This window comes from Rhineura floridana, chromosome 1 (genome assembly GCF_030035675.1).
Source record: "Rhineura floridana isolate rRhiFlo1 chromosome 1, rRhiFlo1.hap2, whole genome shotgun sequence".
NCBI lineage: Eukaryota > Metazoa > Chordata > Lepidosauria > Squamata > Rhineuridae > Rhineura > Rhineura floridana.
The window spans coordinates 146,400,078-146,410,918 of record NC_084480.1 but is presented as its reverse complement, the minus strand read 5'-3'; positions in this window follow the sequence as shown (position 1 = coordinate 146,410,918).

The window sequence follows — 10,841 nt, the reverse complement described above, 5'->3', positions numbered from 1 at the left end:
TTCATGGTAGGCGGTATTCAGAGGGGATTCACCACTGCCTCTGAGACTGAGAGGCAGTGACTGGCCCAAGGTCACCCAGTGAACTTCATGGCTGTGTGGGGATTTGAACCCTGGTCCAGGTTGTAGTCCAGCACCTTAACCACTGAAACAAGCAGCTTATAGCCTTAATTGGTGCTGTGATGTCCCTGTATATATATGACTGTAAATATGGTAAGTGCGGGTTTATTAGAGTGTATATGGTAAGTGGACTGAGTGAGAGGGGGGAGTACATGGACTGGAATGCTGGAGAATGTTATATTATGATTGGCTGAGCGTTTGAGTGTCTGAAGGTATAAATGAGAGGATGACAGTTGGTTGAGAGTTTGGTTGGTGGGAGTTCTGAGGGAGGCTGTTGGTTGGTTTTGTGGGTTGGATTGGATTAGGCTGGTAGTGAGGCAGGTTATTGACGACTAGAAACATAAATAGAAACGCATCTGATGAAACCATATGCTTGTTAACTATATCTTTAAGTAATCTTGTTATTCCTGTGTATATAAATAAATATTTCTTGGTTTTCCTAATGCCTGATCCTTGGCTGGGTTTACACAGACCAGAAGGGTGGGCAGGGCATATACCAAGGTTGGGAAACAGTATCAATGGCGGCAGCGGTGAAGAGATAGTGTAACATCATCAGGTATCCAGAGCAACCCAGGGCTGTATGCTTTATAGGCACAAAGATACAGGGGGGTTGTGGCCTGCAAGGGCACCCAGACACAAAGTATCAATAGGCCTGGAGGAGACTAAGGCACAGTCTCAAGGCAATATTGAATTACTGGGAGTGACTGGTGGTGCTGCCTAGCAGTGAGATCTTGACAGATCTTTGCTAGAGCCTGTGAGAGAACCATTTAAAAACCAGGACCCTGAGGTGGGACCGTGACAAGGCAGTAGCCACAGGCAGGATCCTAGCAGGTGGTGGCCTGAGGTGGGATCCTGACAGGAAGGGTCCTGACAAGTGCCTATACAGAGTAGGTGCTTATGCATCTCCAAAAGAGAGGATATAAATTTGCACACAATTTCACATATGCTAATTTCTATGTACAGACACAGACTAATTAACATGTAAATACATTACACGTCACCATAGTTAGACCAGAGAGCCAGTGTGGTGTAGAGGTTAATAAAGCTCATAAACTACCACACTTATGTGATATGTACACTGATTGCATGAGTCAAATAAAACCAGCAGGATTGTGAAGATGAGTTATAAAAACACATCATGATGTGGTTTTCTTCTCAGTGCCGAGGGGTTTCCTTTCCACCTTCTCTGTGATCCCTAGGTGGCAGCCCTGCTGGGAAATGATCTTGCCATTCCACCCCTTGCTTGATTGGGGTTTGAGAGACTCCATCCTCTCCTTCACTCCCACCAAGTCCCCACGAGCTCAGACAATCTCTTTACCATGGTGCTTTGCTGTTTGCCTTCCTGGGCTGCCCCGGAAATTCTGTCGAGTAGACCTGTCCTCAACACACACACCTTATTAAGAGGGCCTTGATGCAGCTGGTTCCTGCTTTCTCCAGAAGACCAGGAACTCCCATGTCCCTTTTGTTCCCTGGGTGGCACTGCTGCTAAACTCTTTGGGCTTGGGCTTGCCAAAACAAGGCACACAGATGGAGAGATGGGCCTTGCAGTAGCCTCTTGCCCTGGCCTTGTGTCTCCTGAAGTTCCAGACTCCGTTGTTGGTCGGCTTGAATTATATCTCACTTATTAATTCAATTATATATCATTATTGTTTGGATTCTTATATATATATATATATATATATATATATAAAAGACAGTTTTGAAAGCAACAAACAGAACTTCACTCAAGCTTGCTCTGGATCTCTATAAGGATTCAATGTGTCCAGAGAGTAAATCCAAAAGTTCTCCCTTTTGGTCAATATCGCTGTAGCGATAGAGATGCCAGCAGATCCAGCAGCATTGACCAAAAGAGAGAACTTTTGGATTTACTCTCTGGACACATTGGCACCACATGGCCTGAACCTGGAGGACAGTACCACCACTACTTAGCTTCTGCAAATGAAGCCCCTCTGAGCATTCCATCCTCAAAGCTCTATAACTGCCACCTGGTAACAGCATTTGTATGTTGGCAGCTGATGAAGGCGGAAGCTGAAATGTTTTGTTAATACAATAAAAACCTCTGTTCGGTTAATCACTATTACGTGTATATATATATATATATATAGATAGATATGAATGGAGTACCATATCTTTATGCTCACAATTGTTTTACATTACCCAGCAATACTGATTATCGAACCAATAAAGAACCTTGCAAAAATATATCTACTCTGATTTAATTTAAAAAAACATTTTAATACCATGAATAAATCCAAGACTTTTGCAACAGCTGTCTCAGCTTTATTTAAGTTGATAAGTCAATGGCGCCAGGTAAAGACCTTTTTATGCTCCCAGGCATTTTAATTTTCTTAACCATTTTAATCTTTTAATCCGTATTTTTAATTTCTGTAGTATTGTGTTTTTGTAGTGTTTTTTGTTGTTTGTTTGTATATGTTTTTATGATTTTTATCATGATATATTGTATTTTATCTTGTTTGTTCACCGCCCTGAGAGCTATTCTGCTAAGGGCGGTATATAAATTGAAATAATAAATAAATAAATAAATAATGTGAAATTAATTTTGCTGAGGACGGGAAGAAAATTACTCTTAATTTTTGTATCCACTGGAAGAGCCCCTAATTTTGCAAAGAATCAAAACAGCCACAGAAGGGCACAAGACAGCCACTTCCATATAAGGACGTAAGAGCTCTTCTGGATCAGACCGAAGGGCCATCTGGTTGTGCTTCCTGTTTCCCACAGCAGTGAACCAGATGCCTTCATGAAGCCTACAATCAGGGCATGAAGCCAGCAGCCCTCTCCTCCCCCTGCTTTCCCCATCATCTGCTACGAGGTTCCAGTTTACTATTGTGGCTAATGGCTATTGATAGGTGAATCCATTGACTTTGAAAGCCATTGTGGGGCAGTGTATTCCATAGGTCGATTCCGAGTTCTATGAAGAAGAGCTTTCTGTTGTCAATACTGAGTCTACTGTCAACCTTGTTTACTGGATGGTTCATTGGATCCCAATTTTAGTATTATATGATGGGGGTAAAACCTCTCTCTACATACCCTTAGCAGCATGGTGAATAATTTGCAAAATGCATCTACTCCTACTCTCTTTATTATAAAAACCCTTTATTATTTATTTATTTATACCCCACCTTATGGCCAAAAGGCCCTCAAGGCGGCTTACAAGAAAAACACAAATACAGGAATACATCCATAAAGCAATACAATTTACAAAATTAAATAACAAATAACATTATTAAAAAACAGTGATATCTGCCCTTGGAGGAGGCTGCCCATCGAGCCTCTGCATGAGTTACTGCTCTGGGGCTGCTTCTTTAAAAAGACACACACAATGACTCCCCACTTGTGATTCCCAGCAACAGTGGAGGAGAGCATAGCCACTGTGGCTAGTACCCACTGACAGCCGTATCCACTGTGAATTCGTCTATAAGACCACGTGGAACATCAGGAAAGGCATAACCTTGAAATGATATAGGAATCCCCCCCCAAATCTGGATTTAAAAAAACAGAGCAGTCATTACGTTGATCTAGGCTGCAACCTTGTGCATCCTTCCTTGGGAATAACCATACCAGTATAACTATGGATGGGCTTACGCTTTGTGGGTATGCAAGCCTTGGCTCGATGTGAGATCCAGCTCATTAAGGCCAGGTTCAAGTCTTTACATTTTCATTAAATATGTTTCCTTTCCCAAGCTGCATTGCGCACCTTTATCCAGGTTTCAGATGGGAAGATCTGTTGAGGCAATAGTACAGCCTTGTCCGTCTCATCCAGATGTTCTGGACAACAACTCTCTCCCATAATCATTGGCCATGCTAGCTGGGGTCAATGGGAGTTGTAATCAAAGACATCTGGAGGGCACAAGGATGGGGAAGGCTGGAATAGTAGTATCAGCCCCTTTGTATACACTCTTGCTGTCCCTATTTACCATAGGCAGTCTCAGTTTGCTAGTCCCTGTTCCTGGTAAATCACTGGTACTAATTTAGTCTTGTTTTGCCTTTAGAATTTACCTTGTTAAAACATTGTTAGTGTGTGAGTTGTCATTCTTCAGGGTTGAGATATTTTCCCAGAATCTCTGGCTATATGAACTTGACAAGTGTCACAAGCAAAGTATTGGATCAGATGGAATTCATCTCATAGAGGATACTCTCCTAGAGGTATGGATGTATAATTACAGGTAGCTCAAAGTATATTGTTAGATTTAGATCCCTAGTTTCTTACTCTTTTCTACATGTGTTGGACTGGACGTGATTCAGAGCCATCTTATAGAAGATACTTCCCTGGAGGTGTGAATATATGATATGAGGTGACCCAAAGCATATTGTGGGATGCATATCCCCAATTCCTGAATTGTTATTGTCATGTGGGATTATCACACATATATAAGCGTTGCACAAAACACAACAGATTTGATTATTAAAAATTATTGTTGATCTTGGGATAGTCCTACAGTTGTAAGAGCTATGATGTGAGGTAAACCAAAGATTATTTTGGGGTTTAGGGATATGTAAACTAGCAATGCGTTACATTTTCTGATTGAGCTGCATTTTGAACTTTTGTCCAGATAAAGAACCAGGAATTGGTAACCAACTGAAGCTTGATCCCACCTGAGTGTACCACCCCTCCATCTCTAATTAATTCAGCTTAGTTTCCACACAATTGCTGGCTACTTCCCTGAGGTCAGTGAGTGTTTTGTGCAGAGCTTGGAAGTAATTAGTTACAAAAAATGAATCACTTGTAATTTATTACTTTTTTGAGGAACAAGTGGATAATTCCTTTATATTTTAATTATAATAGGAGTAATTTCATTACTTTTGAGCAGTAATTGTAATGTTTCTAGCATTACTTTTGGGCATTACTTGGGGGGGAGCAGAGGAAGTCTTCTGCTCCTCTGATTTGTGGATGAAAATCATGTGCCTCAAACTGGGCTTCTGTGCAGCATCACTCTTCCCTCGTGCTCTGTGGGTGGGTAGGAGGTGACGAGGGAGGAGGTGGAGAGTGAGACAGGTGGAGTGGAGAAAAAATGGTTTAAAAAATGGATGGTGGTGGAGAAGAATGGAGTGGAGGGGAAAAGGATCCTGAGGACAAGAAAGTGGATAAAGGAGGAGGAGGCAGCAGCAGAATGGAGATAAAGAACTGTGGAGGTGAAAGATGACATGTGTGAATACTGTCTTTGCACTTGGAAAACAAAGCGGTCTCCACCACCCTCCCTGGCTACTTTGCTGCATTTGCAATGTTTGCTTGGATGGGTGTTGTCAGGATCCTGCCTGCTGCCACCACCTGTTATGTCGCACCTTGTGTGCCCCAGCTCTGGTCACCACCAGTCAGGATCCTGGTTTTTATTTGTTCTCTCACCAGCTTTACCACAGATCTTGCAAGATCCCATTGCTAGGCAGCAGCACCAGCCACTCCCTATTTCACAATATTGCCTTGAGACTTTGCCTTAGTCTCCTTCTGGCTTATTGTTACTTTGTGTCTGAGTGCACTTGCAGGCCACAACCCCCCTGTATCTTTGTGTCTATAAAGCATACAGCCCTGGGTTGCTCTGGATACTTGATGATATTACACTATCTCTTCACCACTGCCACCATTTGATACTGTTTCTCCACCTTGGTAAATACCCTACCCACCCTTCTGGTCTGTGAAAGCCCCAGCCAAGGATCAGGCTTTTGGTAAACCAAGAAAATATTTATTTATAAACACCAGGAAATAACAAGATTACTTAAGGTATATCTAACAAGCATATGGTTTCATATATTGTGTTACTTTTTATGTTTCTAGTCATATATAATATGCCTCAATACCAGCCTAATGCAATCCAACCGACAACTCCCTCAACTTCTCACAACTCAAAACAACCCACACCTCTCAACTGTCATCCTCTCATTTATACCTTCAGCCACTCAAATGCTCAGCCAATCATCATACAGCATTCTCTAATATTCTAGCCCATGTACTCCCCCCTCTCACTCAGTCCACTTACCATATATACTTTAATAAACCTGCACTTACCATATTTACCGTAAAATCTACATACAGAGACATCACAGGTGTCCTTTAGCTGGTGGCAGGGCAGGATCCGGGAGGTGGTTGAGTGAGAGAAATTATGATTGCTGGCTGAGAGTGTGTGTGGGAGGGTGCACTTTGTTTGACATGCAAAAATCTGAGTAATGGCCTCTGCCTCCCTCACCAGCGGAGAGACCACCACTGCTATCTTATGGATAAAAGGAATTATTCTACTACCTCTCTCTGTGTGTGTTTATTTTAAATATTGTTTTAGGCGACTTAGGTGTGCAGCAGCCAAGGCCAGCACCTTGTAGGCACTCTGGTGTTTTTAAGTAACTTAAGTGTAATTGTAGTGATTACTTTTGAGTAACAGTAATCAATTCCTTTCAGAACAATTGTAATGGTAATGGTAATTTATTTATTTTTGGGTCCATGTAACAGTAATTGTAATTTATTCCTTTTCAAAAGCAATCTTCCAAGCTCTGATTCTGTATCCTCATAACGGCAACCGGAGAAACCTAGTTAGCATGACAGGGAGTGCTCTCCCTAGACATTCTTTTTTGTTTTGTTTTGTTTTTAGAGGCAAGTACAGAATTTGCTCAGGATGATGCTGGTATTTTCAGTGCAAGTTGCACTTAGTATAAGGTTGCTATATTCTCCACCCACTCTTGTTTTTAACATCAGCTGCTTTTCTTGACATACAAAGACAGTAACGGGACATGCTACACCTCATGATTTTTCTGTATTTCACACATTTGTCAAAAGACAGAGGCTCGGTCAGGATAAAACCAGGCAACCGCATTGAAGTGGAGTAATATATTCAGCAACTGTGCAGTACAGGATGGAGCAAATGAGGAGTGTCATGGTAAAAGATTTGGTTCAGCCTCTCTTAGGTGCTACACAAATCCTTATAGCTGGAAGCACTTAGAGGGAATCAGCAAAGAGGCTTGGTAGAGGTGTATTTTGCAGCTGAATCATGCGCAAATAAAAAGTTATGTGCCTTCAAGTCAAATACAACTTATGGTGACCCTATGAATCAGCAACCTCCAATAGCATCTGTCGTAAACCACCCTGTTCAGATCTTGTAAATTCAGGTCTGTGGCTTCCTTTATGGAATCAATCCATCGCTTGTTTGGCCTTCCTCTTTTTCTACCCGCTTCTGTTTTCCCCAGCATTATTGTCTTTTCTAGTGAATCCTGTCTTCTCATTATGTGTCCAAAGTATGATAACTTCAGTTTCATCGTTTTAGCTTGGAGTGATAGTTCTGGTTTAATTTGTTCTAACACCCAATTGTTTGTCTTTTTCGCAGTCCATGGTATGCGTAACGCTCTCCTCCAACACCACATTTAATGTTGATACATTCCATTTCTTACTTGACAATTTCTAACTTTCCCTGGTTCATGCTTCTCGCATTCCATGTTCCTATTGTGTGCGTTGTACAACTCTGGACTCTTCCTTCACATGTGTGCGCATCAGCCTCTGGCCTTCCTTTCGGCTTTGACTCATTAGTCACAGCACTACTCATACTTGTCCTTTGTTCTTCCCCAGTAGCTCAATAAGTGCCTTCTGACCTGGGGGGCCTGATCTTCAAGCACTATCTCATGTTGCATTTTGGATACTGTTCATAGGGGTTTTCTGGCAAGAGGTATTCAGAGGTGGTTTACTATTGCCTTCCTCTGAGTTTGGATGCATCTTAGTCGGGTGTCTCAGCTTTGACCATTCCGCCTTGGGTGCCCCTGCTAGGAGTCTAGCCTCTTGATCTAGACTCCTGATGGCATTGCTCTCAGCTTCTTCAACACTCTCAAATCCCCTCACCACGTTAAGATGTGCATCCTGGAAGAAGGGGGCAAATAAAAATACAACTTCTTAAATGTCTGGCAAACCTTTGAGAGTCTTTTTGGCTAGGTATAAATACTGTGAATAAACAAAGAATATTCTCTATATAAATGATGTTAATATCTAGACTGCTCCAGCTAGATATGCTTGCATCTGGAATGCTTGGTATCTTCTGAACTATATTGATGCTTGGAGTTTGGATCTTTTGCAAAAATCTATACATGAACAGAAAGGGTTTTTTTTTTCTTGTGGGAATAGTACATCCACACACACCCTGGACAATTATTACTTTTTCCTGTTTCTTCCTATAACTGCTTCTTTTCCATCCTTTTCTTCTCACTTACAAGAATATATCCATGTAAATCATTGAAAATTAAATTAAAAGAAGTTAAAAAACAGTAACTAGTTACTACAGTAAAAGTGACATAACTGGGTGAAGCAGCATATGCTCTCCAGTGTGAATAAAATGAGCAGAAAACAACAGTATCTTAACTGTATTGGTCCCAGCTTGGAGGGTGGCTTGGTGAGCCTTCATGCCCATTTTTCTCTACCTGGCTACTCCAATATTCTTCATTGCCTACTTCCCTCTTTCTTAAGGCAGAAATTCAAAAGGCAAAGCTTTCTCCATGTTGCTATGCTGAAATAACAGACTGGAACCCCAGCCAGAATTCCACCCCCCTTCATGCATGACCTACATCTAAATGGAAATGGACTGCCTTCAAGGCGATCCTGACTTATGGTGACCTTATGAATAGGGTTTTCATGGTAAGCGGTATTCAGAGGGGGTTTACCATTGCCTTCCTCTGAGGCTGAGAGGCAGTGACTGGCCCAAGGTCACCCAGTGAGCTTCATGGCTGTGTGGGGATTCAAACCCTGGTCTCCCAGGTCGTAGTCCAGCACCTTAACCACTACACCACGCTGGCTCAACTAGGGGTTTTCAAATGGGCAAAAACAGATTCATATAAGGGCTCTTCCTAACATTTTACAAGCATCTAGGGCAAACCCTGTAGGCAGCCTTCCTTGTTAGGTGGGGCAGCCACATTTCTAGGTGGGGCATTTTTGGGGGGGAAGGCCCATAGTGCCATCCAATCCCCCCTCACTCTGCAGTGGAGAGGATGCAAGGGCCAAGCCAGGCGGAGGGAAAGGCAGTGACCTCAGTCTTCCTCCATGCAGAGAGAGTGCTAACTTGCATAATGGGCTGTGTGAAGATAAAGTTAACAGAAAATGTAGTATAAATACTAGGAATTGGATGACTGGCATTGTTGTTGTTATTAAAGGATATTATGGATACAGCAAACTAGGGGATACCAAAGGTGTTAAACAAAATATTTTATGCTATAACTAAGACGTTAAAAACTAGTGTGGTTTTTCTCAAAAATTCAGTTTTAATCTTGTATCACAGACAACACCAATAAAAGAACAGGTTTAGAAGCAAAGTAAGAATATGTTAAAATGCAACCATGGTCAAGCATTCAGGGAGAGTTTTGCTGAGAACAATACGCATAACATTCTTGTTGAAGTCAATGAGACCGAGTTCTTAACTTGGTAAAATATTTACTGCATAATAGATTTCCTTTCATAAACATATAAAAATACTTGATAAACACGCAAGAAAGCTTTCTGAATGGCAGGTTAACAATACACTTTTTCAGAGTTAGAAAAATGCATCGACCTAAAAACTATAATTTACAATTGTTGCAGCTTTATTTTCCATAGAATTAATCTAAAAAAATATCAAGATAAGGGTTTTTCAAATGCAAGAAAAACCAAATTTGCATAATGCTTGTGAGTCATTTAAAGTCTCTGCAGCCGATTGATTCAAGTTAGAACCAAACATATAAGCACCCAATCCTGCTCTACTCATCATATTAACTGCAGAATAAAGAAACTCTTACTTTTTACAGCAGACAAAGAAACTTCTTTACAGTATTGCTGGCTCAGTAGAGAACACAACTGAAACTGGAAAGCAGAGCAAAGGAAAGTCTAAGCCGGGGTGGAATCTAGCCCATAATACAAAGTCGTAATATTTATCTCTTTAAGGGTCTCTTCAAGGCTAGTTTTTTCAAGATCACTTAAGTAATTATAGGGCGAGTGTGATCATGAAAAAATCTACCCTCAGTCAGGGAAAGTCTTGAGCAAGCAGACTTTTGGGGGCTCTTCCAGATGAGGCTTTTGTTATGTACTCATCCTGCCTTATTCACTTAATTTTTCAGAGGGTCCTATTCTTAAATTGCTCCTGTTCTTAAAACAGTCGTTGCTGAAATGGAGGCTGTCATCGATTATGTCGCAAATTAAAAAAATTCAGGGGGGTGAAGCACAGCTCTGGTGGGGCAGTGTACATATTTGCCACACCCTGGCTATAGGGCTGGGTAGCCCATTCATCACTCTCCAAAATAAATAAGTAAAAGGGAGTTCTCTTCTTGTAACTCCAAAGAATGTACAGAAACCAGAAGCAAGTGAAGCTATTGCTATATCAAGCTGCTCATAGCTACATTAGCTAGTTGAAAACTAAATAAAACCTATACGAAAAGGGGGACTAGATGGATAAGGAATTAAAAGCATACTAAAGGAGTAAGGCACAAATGGCTTTAGCATATAATACATTGGCTAGTGAGCTGTTTATTCAGTTCTTTTCAAAGTGTTGTCCTGCCCCGGGCACTTCAGGTTACCTGACCCTTTCTCCCACGGGTAATTAATTAAAAGCATTCAGAATGCTCTACTCTGACTCAACCTCATATTTGCCTCTCAGTGTTTTGCCATCTACTTCCTAGGACCATCTTTTAAAACAATTGCAGGGCAGAGTGTTGATTTGTATGTGTTATTGCTTTTGTGTGCTGTTACCTAAGCAGTAAGAGCTGACCTTTACTCAGAACAA